This window comes from Apodemus sylvaticus, chromosome 18, assembly GCF_947179515.1.
Source record: "Apodemus sylvaticus chromosome 18, mApoSyl1.1, whole genome shotgun sequence".
Lineage (NCBI taxonomy): Eukaryota > Metazoa > Chordata > Mammalia > Rodentia > Muridae > Apodemus > Apodemus sylvaticus.
In genome coordinates, this window is record NC_067489.1 from 42,038,236 (window position 1) to 42,051,987 (window position 13,752).

Here is a 13,752-nt window from a genome sequence, read left to right on the forward strand (position 1 = left end):
CCCATCTGTGTTTGGTTATATTCGTGACGAGAACTGGAAAAATAAATCAAGATTCAATGAAACGGTTGTGAAACATTGAGAGGGAGGGAGGCTAGAATTCACCAAAGACCCTAAACTGTATAAAGAACCAAACAAAAGGATTAGTGCAGGTGAGCACCTTTTCCAAACTACTTCACTGTACACTTTAACAGACCTGGGCGCTCATTTGCCAAAAGCTGAGATTGGATAGAGGAGAAATATAACATTCTTGTTTATTTCTTCTTTCTGAATTGGCACCATCCTGAGAGGCAAACTTCCCCAACACACACGTTAAAGGCAAGATGTATCTTTTTCCTATGATCACGTCACGTGCCAGACACTGAACCCTTGATTAGTTCCTTTCCGTATTCCATTATGCGGCTGTTTCTACAACTTCCTTCCAATTTGTTTCCTCGGTTTTTATACCATCCCTTACTTCAAATAAAACATTCAGAGACCTAGAAATGAATCCGGAGCATGTGATATGTTAGATAGAAAGTTTGGCCCATTTTTCTATCATTCTAAAATTTAATCCGATTTACAGTTCAGGATGTCAGCTGCGGATGCCAGCGATCATGGAACAAGAGAGCTAAGACGTTGTGTCAGAGGAGGACCACTGTTTCAGACTTCGTGATGATGGTTTTCCCTTAGCCGGGCGGTGGAACTTCAAGAGGTGACTAGCATCCTCCGCTGCAGCACCCAGGGCACAGGCTGGCGCCTCCATTACTCTGGGACAGGAGAAACATGTTTGCCGGATTTCCCCCAATGAAGGTTGGCTGAGGTCACCAAGCACCACCACCCACGGCGCATGCTCCTTTTCTGTATCCCCCTCTCCAGCTTTTCTGGACATACTGTGAATTTCCCAACATCTTTCCAGTAAAACCCCTTTCCAAGTCGGTTTCTATTTCCAGAGAGAGTTGGTTTCTATAGCTGGCCACAGAGTTCCCGGAGTAAAACAAGGAGATTCGTTGGACTTTCGGGCCATTAGTGTACCGTTTCCTGGTTGGTGCAGAACGGCGCCCTGAGTTTATTGCCCATTTCTTCGAAACCAAGAGTAAGAAGTAAAATATAGTTGGTTGGACTCATTATTCTGTACAACACTGTCTCCCTCTTGCTCCAGCTCTCGGGTTGTCATAGAAATTCCATTTAATGACCCTGGGGAAAAAATCCTGAAGTTCAACTCTGTAATAAAAGAGGGCTTTGGGGGTGGGGGGTGATTACATACCTGAGTGAGTTTGAAACTCACAGAAACTAGGTCCAAGCCAGTCCAGAGTTACAGGATCCTTCACAAGTTAAAAGTGCTCCAAAAGAAGAGTTGGGTCTCTGGTGTCGTTTTGCTTTGTTTCATTTTGTTTTATTTTTGGCTAAGTTTTATAGGTTTGTTTTCAATTTGTTTTGCTTTGTTTTTAAGATTCTGATAAAGCAAACATAGTTCCTGGAGTCAGCCTTCATGAAATTCTCCTAATTTTGCTTGTTATAAGCTGAGATAACCTGGCAATTTTTTTTCCTTCCCTCTCCCAAATAATTAAATAAAATTTCTATGCCATAGCAAGCTTAAATGTATAACCTGAAAGTCAACTGACTGGTTTTACCTAAGAACATTTGCATCTGTGAATAGCAAAAAGCCCTGTGACTTGACTTTAGAATCTAAAAGGCTAACTGATACAACAGATAAGACCTCAGTCAGTTCCTGACATCTGACAGCCTTCCCTTGCCTTGTCATGGCTACTGTAAGCCAGGGAACCTTTCTGAATCTCCTGGCCTGCCTTTCTCAGCTGTGGAACCCCGTCTGGGGTCATGGCTGCAAGTCACCCTCCACTTCCTGTTATAATTTGAATCTAGGAGCTCCTATAAAGCATGGTGGATTAAAGGCTTGGGTCTCGCCTGTGTCCTGGTTGGAGGACAGCAGACACTTTCCTCACTGGAAGAAGTGATTACTTGAAATGTACATTTGCAGGGGTACCAGACGCTCATCCCTCTCTCCCATCCTCTGCCTCTGGCTGTCATGAGATGAATGGCTTGTTCCATAGGGCTGCATCATGATGGTGCCCCATCACCATAGGCCTCTCAGCCCGGAGAACATAGAACACAGTCTTAGAATCTTTAATATAAAATACATATCTCCCCCTTTTTCAAATTTTTATATCTTGGTTTTTGTCACATCTACAAAAAGATTGCTAGCACATAATCTAAATATCACTCTCATATTAAAAGCTAAATGAGGATGGAGGTAAATGGACTTTTCCTGCCAAATATATTTCTTTTATGTGAGTAGAGGGGGAGCCTTCCCTGGGACTCTCTGCATTGACCTTCTAAACCAGAATTAATCAGAGTTAATGTGGTGGTTTGAATAGAAATGCACCTCACACCCTAGACTCAGGTATTTGAAAGCTTGACCCATAGGGAGTGGCATTATTAGGTGTAGTCCTGTTGGAGTGGATGCAGCTTTGTTGGAGAAAGTGTGTCACTGTAGGAATGGACTTTGAGGTTTCATGTGCTCAACCTATGCTCAGTATAACACACTCTCTCCTTGCTGCCTGTGTACCAAGATGTAGAACTCTCAGCCCCTCTAACACTATGTCTGCCTAAATGCTATCATGCTTCTTGTGATGATGATAATGGACTAAACTCTGAAACTCTAAACTAGCCCCAGTTATTTTTCTTTTTAAATAAGAATTACATGGGCATTTGCAGATGATATTGTATACTTAAGCAACCCCAAAACTTCCACCAGAGAATTCCTAAAGCTGATACACAACTTCAGCAAAGTGGCTGGATATAAAATTAACTCAAACAAAATCAGTAGCCTTCTTCTACTCAAAGGATAAACAAGCTGAGAAAGAAATTAGGGAAATCACACCCTTCACAATAGTCCCAAATAATATTCCATACCCTGGGCTGACCCTAATGAAGCAAGTAAAAGATCTGTATAACAAGAACTTCAAGTCGTTGAAGAAAGAAATTGAAGATCTCGGAAGATGGAAAGATCTCCCATGCTCATGGATTGGCAGGATCAATATAGTAAAAAAGGCCATCTTGCCAAAAGCAATCTACAGATTCAATGCAATCCCCATCAAAATCCCAAATCAATTCTTCATAGACCTAGAAAGAGCAATTTTCAAATTCATTGAATAACAAAAAACCCAGAATAGCAAAAATTATTCTCCACAACAAAAGATCTCCTAGGGGGATCACCATCCCTGACCTCAAGCTCTACTATAGAGCAATAGTGATGAAAAACTTTAGTAGTGGTATGGAGACAGGCAGGAAGATCAATGGAATAGAATTGAAGACCCAGAAATGAACCCACACACCTACGGTCACTTGATATTTGACAAAGGAGCTAAAACACCCAGTGGGGGGAAAAAAGACAGCATTTTAAACAAATGATGCTGGATCAACTGGAGGTAAGCATGCAGGAAAATGCAAATTGACCCATTCGTATCTCCTTGTACAAAGCTCAAGTCCAAGTGGATCAAGGACCTACACATAAAACCAGACACACTGAAGCTTATAGAGGAGAAAGTGGGGAAGTATCTTAAACACATAGGCACAGGGTAAAAGTTCCCGAATAGAATACCAATGGCTTATGCTCTAAGAACAAGAATCAAATGGGACCTCATAAAACTGCAAAGCTTCTGTAAGGCAAAGGACACAGTCAATAGGACAAAACGGCAACCAACAAATTGGGAAAAGATCTTTACCAACCCTACATCTGATAGAGGGCTAATATCCGATCTACGCAAAGAACTCAAGAAGCTAGTCTCCAGAGAGTCAAATAACCCTATTTTTAAAAAATGGGGTACAGACCTAAACAGGGAATTCTCAACTGAGGAAACTCTAAATGGCTCTAAAGCACCTAAAGAAATGTTCAGCATCCTTAGTTATGAGGGAAATGCAAATCAAAAACAACACTGAGATTCTACCTCACAATGGTCAGAATGGCTAAGACGAAAAACTCAGGGGACAGCAGATGCTGGAGAGGATGTGGGGAAAGAGGAACGCTTCTCTATTGTTGGTGGGAAAGCAAGCTGGTAAAACCACTCTGGAAATCAGTTTGGCAATTCCTCAGAAAATTAGACATAGTACTACTTGTGGACCCAGCTATACTACTCCTGGGCATATACCCAGAAGATGCTCCAACAGATAATAAAGACACATGCTCCACTATGTTCATAGTTGCCTTATTTATACTAGCCAGAAGCTGGAAAGAACCCAGATGTCCTTCAACAGAGGAATGGATACAGAAACTGTGGTATATATACACCATGGAGTACTATTCAGCTATTAAAAACAATGAATTCATGAAAATCTTAGGCAAATAGATGGAACTAGAAAGTGTCAGCCTGAGCAAGGTAACTCAATCACAAAAGAATGCACATGGTATGCACTCACTGATAAGGAGATATTAGCCCAAAAGTTCAAAATAAACAAGTTACAATTCACAGAGCACAGGAAGCTCAAGAAGAAGAAGGGTGCTTTGGTTCCTCTGAGAAAGGGAACAAAATACTCACAGGAGCAATAAAGGAGACAAAGTGTGGATCAGAAACTGAAGTAAAGGCCACCCAGAGACTGCCCTACCTGGGGATTTATTCTATAAACAGTCACCAAACCCCAACACTATTATGAATGACAAGAAGTGCATACCAAAAGGAGCATGCCATGGTTGTCTCCAGCCAAAAATGTGGCAGAGAAATGCCTTGTGAAGCATCAGTGGGAGGAGTGGTATTTGGCCAGGTGAAGGCTCAATAGATGCCCCAACAAAGGGAAATCAAGGGGTGGGGAGGTAGGAGTGGGTCGGGTGGAGTGGCATATACATGGAGGCAGGGAATGGGAGGAGGGGTTATGGGTTTTGGAGGAGGAGGAAACCAGAAAAGGTTTTACCATTTGAAATATAAATGAAGATTATATTCAATAACTAAATAAATAAAAATTACAGTGGCGATGTTGTCTCTTCACAGCAATGGAAATCCTAACTATGACAAAGTCTGTGGATTCAAACATTTCCTTTGCAGCTCCAAGGCACAACAAGACAAGGAATGGAGACGGGTCAGTTTGAAGTGAACCATTACATACTAGATACCATGGTACATGACAAAATCAGTGTTTATTTTGAGCAAGTGAAGCCAATGATCCCCGAATGTGAATACAGATGTTCTGATTATTGTTATTGTTGGTCGTGGGGCCACAAACAAGCTAAGACAACCCTGGTTCTCACTCTGAGGCAGCCAGTGAGCGTCCCTCTCTGGCTGAAGGTTTATTTTAGATAATTCTCTCAGCTATCTTTGCTACCCAACAAAAAGCATTAAAAAGCTACAGGCTTAAAAATGTCAACGTTACCTCTGTGTGTTGGAAGTCCTGGAGTGGCTGAAGTTGGAGGTGTTTGCTTAAAGGTGGCATGGGGGTCCAGTCTTATCCAAAGGTTCCATCAAGGAGGATGCATTCGTAAAAGCACTCCCATAACTGTTGGCAGGCTTAGAATCTCCCAGGCTCCTGGCCATCACTGCCTTGGCAGGTGGCCCTCTCCACAGTACAGCCTGTAGCAGGTCAGCTGGGTTCCCTTGGGAGAAAGAAAGGAAAAGAAGGGACAGAAATGAAAAGGAATCGGGGAACAGAAGTGGTATGAACCCATAACCCTTCCCCAAGCCCCCTCCTGGAGTCCCATGCCTCAGAGATAATAATATCCTATCACTTTTGTTGAATTCTGCACAAGAGAAGACAGGTAGAAAATCGAGCCTGCCCTCAGCAGGAGAGAATTTATTTAGTGTGCAGAGAAGGAAAGAGCACCCTTTGGGAACTAGTGGTAAGTTGCAAGTGTCTATACAATGTGACCACAGTTCAGGGTTATATAGAAGGCATACTATGGTGCTACTCTGAGTAGTCAATTTGAAACTAGTTATCACTCACTTATACAGAGAAGAATTTGAGATTAAACTCCTATACTGGCCTACGAAGGATTTTTTTAAATCCTAAACTCAGCCACATATTACTTAAATAATTCTTTGGAAACTAACTAGATTTGTCCTGGTCCAGCTTCCCATCTATAAGCTGTAGAGGTGACTGGAGTTCTTTGTCACTATATCTCCTGGGCAATTTTAGAGATGTTATTAACTATAAATGATGCCTTATTTTTCACTCCATCTTCCAGTTTGTCATTTAAAAGGCTATTGATTTCAGATGCCCCTCTGGCATTAAACAGCTGTGTTTAGTTTAATCACAAATACAAAGCTTTGTTGACTGTGAAGTTGTTTTTTTTTCCTTTCAGAGTAGTATCACCTGCAAATAAATGTAGATATTGATACCTTTCTGATTCTTACAAGTGTTTTCTCTGTCTAATCATTTTTGTATTGACTAAGATCTTTAATTTTTTGTTATACATTTTCAGAAGTGGTCAACTCCCCACACATTTTTAAAAAGATACACATCTGCACTTTTTCTCATCTGTATGATTATTTCTCCAATAGAATATCTGATATCTAATGTTAAAACATCATTGAATTCTTTGGGAAGACATACCTTTAAGTACTAAATGTTTTAAGACATTATTAGACTTAATTAAACTTGGAAGATTACTCTTACATAAGATAGAATGTATCTATTTATGAAACTTTGGACAAATCACATCTCAAGCTATTAACTGACAAGACTGGAAGTGTGGCTCAGAGGCAGAGAACTTGCTTAGAACACATGAGGGCCTGGGTTCAAGCAACAGCACTGGAGAAATAAATATAGTCATCTGGGGTGTGGAGTGTAGCTCAGTGATGCAGGGCTTACCCGGCACGTGAGACGCACTGGATCTGATTCCCAGGACCTAAAGCAAACACACAAACAGATCACCAATGGACAAACCAAAGAATACAAAGTTCTTTTAGGAAGAGAAGTCTTTAATTACATTTTATTTTTCCCTTATATTTATCTCATTTTAATTTTATATTTAATCTTTCGGTAATTTTAATGTAGTTTTTCAGAAATTAATCATTTTTGTCCACATTTTCAAATTTCAGCCACTTTATTTTTCACAATATGAACATATTTTGACCTCTATTCTGCAAGACTATCTTTTGGTACTTCAAAATTATCTTATTGTTAATGAATTTTAATGTTTATGATTCTGATTCTATAGAGTTTTTCATTTTAATTTTTATTACACGTGAAAGGGTATTTTGTCTGCACGGATGCATGTACAGCAGAAAGGATATCAGACCATTTAGGACCAGAGGTACGACAGCTGCAAACTGCCGGGGGGGGGGGGGGAGGGCAGGAATCAAGCAAGGGGCCTTCGGAAGGCCAGGCCATCTTAAGTGCTGAGCCATCTCCACAAGCCCTCGTTTCATAATATCCCTCGTTTCATAATATTTAGGAGCTAATAAGTGTTTAATATATATGTATTAGGATGAATAACCATTAACAATAGGGCCTAGAGAAATGGCTCAGTGGTTAAGAGTGCATACTGTTCCTGAAGAGAACTCGAGTTCAGTTCCCAGCACCCATGTAGGGTGACTCACAATCTCAGCCCCAAGAATATCCACTATCTCTAGCTACACAAATGCCTGAACTCATGTGTACACACCCACATACTGGTAAACACATATACATGTAATTTAAAAGTAATAAAGATAAAAAGACAAAATAACAGGATAATATATTAACTATATAGAAAACAAAATGTCCCTGCATTGGATATTTGGAGAGTAAACTCTATGGGCATCTGTTGATCCGAGTTGTAGCCGTTTAAATTCTGTATTTTTGGTCTTTAAGGACATAAAGTTAGTATTTATATAACTTTTAATAATTTTCTTTGAACATTTTGTGCATGTTTATGATGCTTTCTGCTTATTTTCATGCCACTTGCTTATCTTCCTCCCTGCCTGCCAATCCAATGCCCTTTAGAAACCCCCTTCTCACGTTGATCTCTGTCTTAGTTAGAGCTTTACTGCTGTGAACAGACTCCATGACCAAGCCAAGTCTTAAGAAGAACAACATTTTATTGGGGCTACCTTACAGGCTCAGAGGTTCAGTCCATTATCATCAAAGCGAGAGCATGGCAGCATCCAGACAGGCTTGGGTCGGGAGGAGCTGAGAGTCCTACATCTTCATCTGAAGACTGCTAGCAGAATCCTGACTTCCAGGCAACTAGGATGAGGGTCTTAAAGCCCACACCCACAGTGACACACCAACTCCAACGACGTCACACCTTCTAATAGTACCACTCCCTGGGCAGAGCATATACAAACCATCACAACATCTTTCTGTTTTGTCTTCTTACACTCTGCAATTAACCAGGGCTGTCTGTGTGAGCACAGGTTTCAAACTATCCTTTTCAGTCTGGCAGCCTCTTCGGTGAACACACAAGTGAAGCAAATGTCTGCCTCCCCCTAGAATCCATGAGCAGCCATCTTTCAGCAGTATGGGGTATAGTCCTGTGAGTGCTTTCCTGGGCCAGGTTTGATAGCAAGCCCCCGCCTTGTGCAGACTCAGTGCAGGCAAGTCTATGTACTGTTCAACTGACTGAAATGGCTATGCCTTACTCAGAATGTAGCATTTCACAGCCCTTATACTCTTTTTCTGCCGAGTGGTTCAGGTCTCCTGATCCGCCTGCCTTCATGTCTGTAGCTCCAGCTGCATTTGATTCATATATCTTCTCTATAGATTTCACATTCTCCATCAGGGGCAGGGATGTACTCCTGACTAATCTCCTTTTATCTCTCTTTATATATGTAATATTCGTATCTTTTACTATCACAGCTTTAACAGTTTACCTTGTATTTTCTGCTCTTAAAATGGACAGTGGAAAACTGATGGTGCTTTTACGTATTATGTATTTTATGAATAACTAGCTGTTTTATCTTTACCTCCTTTTGTTGTAAATGTCTCGTAGAGAACATATCTTATTTCCCTGAGTCTCTGTGATTTGGTGTGCAAGTTTAGTCACTTGACACTTACTTTAATTACTGTCATAATTTATCCCTGATGTTCTCTTTCATATTTCCTCCAAACCATTCTTCTCACTTATTTTTTATCTCTTCTTGTTTTCTGTTATTCTGATCATTTAGTCATTACTGTTCTTCCTTGGAAACTAAAACTCAATGTCAATTTTGCTCAGTTTGTTCTGCCAAGGATTTAGGTCTCTCCCTTTGTTATAGAGCAACAGATTTATTTCCTTTGATTAATACAAATATTTCAGCATGGTGTCAAGAATCTTGACCTCTGTCCCTTCCCTGCCTCTTACATAATTGATATGTTCTATAAAATCATATCTGGAATCTTACACAGTTAGAACTACATAAGGCTATTCAAATTTAAAGACTTAAGTTCAAAACATGTAAAACCCTGGTCCTTATTTTATTCTGAATACCTGTTCACTCCTATCATATTAGAAGGCACAAATGTCTTATTTCTACTAACAAAACAAATTCTGCTGCAAAGCACTTTTATAATATGCCAGCTTCTTCTCACAGTCTTTCACCCTGCTATTGTTAATCTATATACATTAAATTCTGGTGTGAATAATTTGTTACCTCTGTGGAAGCCTCCATGATACATTTACTGTAAAACTTTTCAACTATAATTTGGATCACCTTTATTTTATTCTACCTCAGGCGTATCTTTGTAAAACATTTTGTATCTGGAGCGATCCCTTCATTTAAAAATATTTTAAAACATTTTAATAATATTAAAATATTCCTTTAACACTCTAGAATTCCCATTGAGAAACCTGGTGACAATTTTTCTCATTTTATAATGAACTAATATTTTTGATGGGATGTTTTAGAATTTTGTCTCCAGAATTTTGTCTCCAGGGCCTTTTAAATTAAATATAACATATCAAAATTTGGGATTTTCCTTATCAGTTTAGTCTGTGGCTCTTTGGGGCTCTTTTGATCTGACTCTTCCAACTCTCTTTCAGACTCAACCATTATTTCAGCAACAACAACAACAACTAAAAAGGGGGGGAAGAAGGAAGGAAAGAAGAAAAGAAAAGAAAGGAAAGGAAAGGAAAGGAAAGGAAAGGAAAAGAAAAGAAAAGAAAAGAAAAGAAAAGAAAAGAAAAGAAAAGAAAAGAAAAGAAAAGAAAAAAGAATATACCTTTTTTTCAGCACCTCATGGTACCTTCTCCAAAATTGACCATATAATTGGTCACAAGACAGACCTCAACAAATATAAGAAGATCGAACTAATCCCATGCCTCCTATCTGATCACTATGGAGTAAAAGTGGTTTTCAATAGCAACAGAAACAACAGAAAACCCACATACACGTGGAAATTGAACAATATTCTACTCAATGATACCTTGGTCAAGGAAGAAATAAAGAAAGAAATTAAAGACTTTTTAGAACACAATGAAAATGAAAACACAACATACCCAAATCTATGGGACACAATGAAAGCAGTGCTAAGAGGAAAACTCATAGCCCTGAGTGCTTCCAAAAAGAAAATGGAGAGAGCATACATTACCAGCTTAATGACACACCTGAAAGCCCTAGAACAAAAAGAAGCTATTTCACCCAGGAGGAGTAGAAGGCAGGAAATCATCAAACTCAGGGCCGAAATCAATCAAGTAGAAACAAAGAGAACCATACAAAAAATCAACAAAACCAGGAGCTGGTTCTTTGAGAAAATCAACAAGATAGATAAACCCTTAGCCAGACTGACCAAAGGGCACAGAGAAAGTATCCAAATTAACAAACTTAGAAATGAAAAGGGAGATATAACAACGGAAACTGAGGAAATCCAAAAAATCATCAGATCCTACTACAAGAGCCTGTACTCAACACAACTGGAGAATCTGGAGGAAATGGACAATTTCCTTGACAGATACCAAATACCAAAATTAAATCAGGACCAACTAGACCATCTAAACAGTCCCATAAAGCCTAAAGAAATAGAAAGAGTCATAGAAAGTCTTCCAACCAAAAAAAGCACAGGACCAGATGGTTTCAGTGCAGAATTCTACCAGACCTTCAAAGAAGAGTTAACACCAATACTCTTCAAACTATTCCACAAAATAGAAACAGAAGGAACACTACCCAATTCCTTCTACGAAGCCACAATTACGCTGATACCAAAGCCACACAAAGATCCAACAAAGAAAGAGAACTTCAGACCAATTTCCCTTAAGAACATCGATGCAAAAATACTCAATAAAATTCTTGCCAACCGAATCCAAGAACACATCAAAACGATCATCCACCATGATCAAGTAGGCTTTATCCCGGGAATGCAGGGTTGGTTCAATATACGGAAATCCATCAATACAATCCACTACATAAACAAACTCAAAGAACAAAACCACATGGTCATTTCATTGGATGCTGAAAAAGCATTTGACAAAATTCAGCATCCCTTCATGCTTAAAGTCTTGGAGAGAACAGGAATTCAAGGCCCATACCTAAACATAGTAAAAGCAAGATACAGCAAACCGGTAGCCAGCATCAAACTAAATGGAGAGAAACTTGAAGCAATCCCACTGAAATCAGGGACCAGACAAGGCTGCCCCCTTTCTCCTTATCTTTTCAATATTGTACTTGAGGTACTAGCTCGGGCAATTCGACAACATAAGGAGGTCAAAGGGATACAAATTGGAAAGGAAGAAGTCAAACTATCATTATTTGCAGACGACATGATAGTCTACCTAAGTGACCCAAAAAACTCCACTAGAGAGCTCCTACAGCTGATAAACAACTTCAGCAAAGTGGCAGGTTATAAAATCAACTCAAGCAAATCAGTGGCCTTCCTATACTCAAAGGATAAGCAGGCTGAGAAAGAAATTAGGGAAATGACCCCGTTCACAATAGCCACAAACAGTATAAAGTATCTTGGGGTGACTCTTACCAAACATGTGAAAGATCTGTATGACAAGAACTTCAAGACTCTGAAGAAGGAAATGGAAGAAGACCTCAAAAAATGGGAAAACCTCCCATGCTCATGGATCGGTAGAATCAATATAGTTAAAATGGCCATTTTGCCTAAAGCACTATACAGATTCAATGCAATACCCATCAAAATCCCAACTCAATTCTTCACAGAGTTAGAAAGAGCAATTATCAAATTCATCTGGAACAACAAAAAACCCAGGATAGCTAAAACTATTCTCAGCAACAAAAGAAAATCTGGGGGAATCAGTATCCCTGACCTCAAGCAAAACTACAGAGCAATAGTGTTAAAAACTGCATGGTATTGGTACAGTGACAGGCAGGAGGATCAGTGGAACAGGATTGAAGATCCAGAAATGAACCCACACACCTATGGCCACTTGATCCTCGACAAAGAGGCTGAAAACATCCAATGGAAAAAAGATAGCCTTTTCAACAAATGGTGCTGGTTCAACTGGAGGTCAGCATGCAGAAGAATGCAAATTGATCCACCCTTGTCTCCTTGTACTAAGCTCAAATCCAAATGGATCAAGCACCTCCACATAAAGCCAGACACTCTGAAGCTAATAGAAAAGAAACTGGGGAAGACCCTTGAGGATATCGGTACAGGGAGAAAGTTTCTGAACAGAACACCAATAGCGTATGCTCTAAGAGCAAGAATTGACAAATGGGACCTCATAAAATTCCAAAGTTTCTGTAAGGCAAAGGACACCATCAAGAGGACAAATCAGCAACCAACAAATTGGGAAAAGATCTTCACCAATCCTACATCAGATAGAGGGCTAATATCCAATATATATAAAGAACTCAAGAAGTTAGACTCCAGAAAACCGAACAACCCTATTAAAAAATGGGGTACAGAGTTAAACAAAGAATTCTCACCTGAAGAACTTCGGATGGCGGAGAAGCATCTTAAAAAATGCTCAACTTCATTAGTCATTAGGGAAATGCAAATCAAAACAACCCTAAGATTTCATCTTACACCAGTCAGAATGGCTAAGATTAAAAATTCAGGAGACAGCAGGTGTTGGAGAGGGTGTGGAGAAAGAGGAACACTCCTCCACTGCTGGTGGGGTTGCAAATTGGTACAACCACTCTGGAAATCAGTCTGGCGGTTCCTCTGAAAACTGGGCACCTCACTTCCAGAAGATCCTGCTATACCACTCCTGGGCATATATCCAGAGGATTCCCCACCATGTAATAAGGATACATGCTCTACTATGTTCATAGCAGCCCTATTTATAATTGCCAGATGCTGGAAAGAACCCAGGTATCCCTCAACAGAAGAGTGGATGCAAAAAATGTGGTATATCTACACAATGGAGTACTATTCAGCGATTAGAAACAATGAATTCATGAAATTCTTAGGCAAATGGATGGAGCTAGAGAACATCATACTAAGTGAGGTAACCCAGACTCAAAAGGTGAATCATGGTATGCACTCACTAATAAGTGGTTATTAACCTAGAAAACTGGAATACCCAAAACATAATCCACACATCAAATGAGATACAAGAAGAAAGGAGGAGTGGCCCCTGGTTCTGGAAAGACTCAGTGAAACAGTATTCGGCAAAACCAGCACGGGGAAGTGGGAAGGGGTGGGAGGGAGGACAGGAGAAGAGAAGGGGGCTTACGGGACTTTCGGGGAGTGGGGGGGGGCTAGAAAAGGGGAAATCATTTGAAATGTAAATAAATTATATCGAATAAAAGAAAAGAAAAGAAAAGAAAAGAAAAGAAAAGAAAAGAAACTCTACTTCATTTAGCTTTCGTAGATCAAAGTTGACCTTTCTCGGTAATTGTAGATCTATCTTGATAGCTTCTCCCTTTCATCCCTTTCTAGTGCCTTAAGGGAACCTTCCCT